Below are 284 nucleotides of genomic sequence, written 5' to 3' on the forward strand. Positions count from 1 at the left end.
AAAATTTACCAAACACAGGCAGGTTGCTACTCAAGCCTTATTTTACGGATATTTAGTATTACATGTACATATGTATTTATAAAGTATGTAATCGTTTTTATGTAGTATGTATGTAAGTTAGTATGTATATTGTTTGGCTTATACTTCGCTTTTGCCTTTGTATTTGCGTTTTTGTTAGTATGTATAAGTATAGTGCTTTTATGCTTACAATTTCACTTTAATATGTTTTTGTGTGTAGTAAACTACTTCCCATTTCATTAACGTGTAGTATTTTTGAGTAAATT

The sequence above is a fragment of the Rhagoletis zephyria genome, unplaced genomic scaffold (genome assembly GCF_001687245.7).
Source record: "Rhagoletis zephyria isolate East Lansing unplaced genomic scaffold, Rhagoletis_zephyria_1.1 Rzeph_scaffold_06136, whole genome shotgun sequence".
NCBI classification, from domain to species: Eukaryota; Metazoa; Arthropoda; class Insecta; order Diptera; family Tephritidae; genus Rhagoletis; species Rhagoletis zephyria.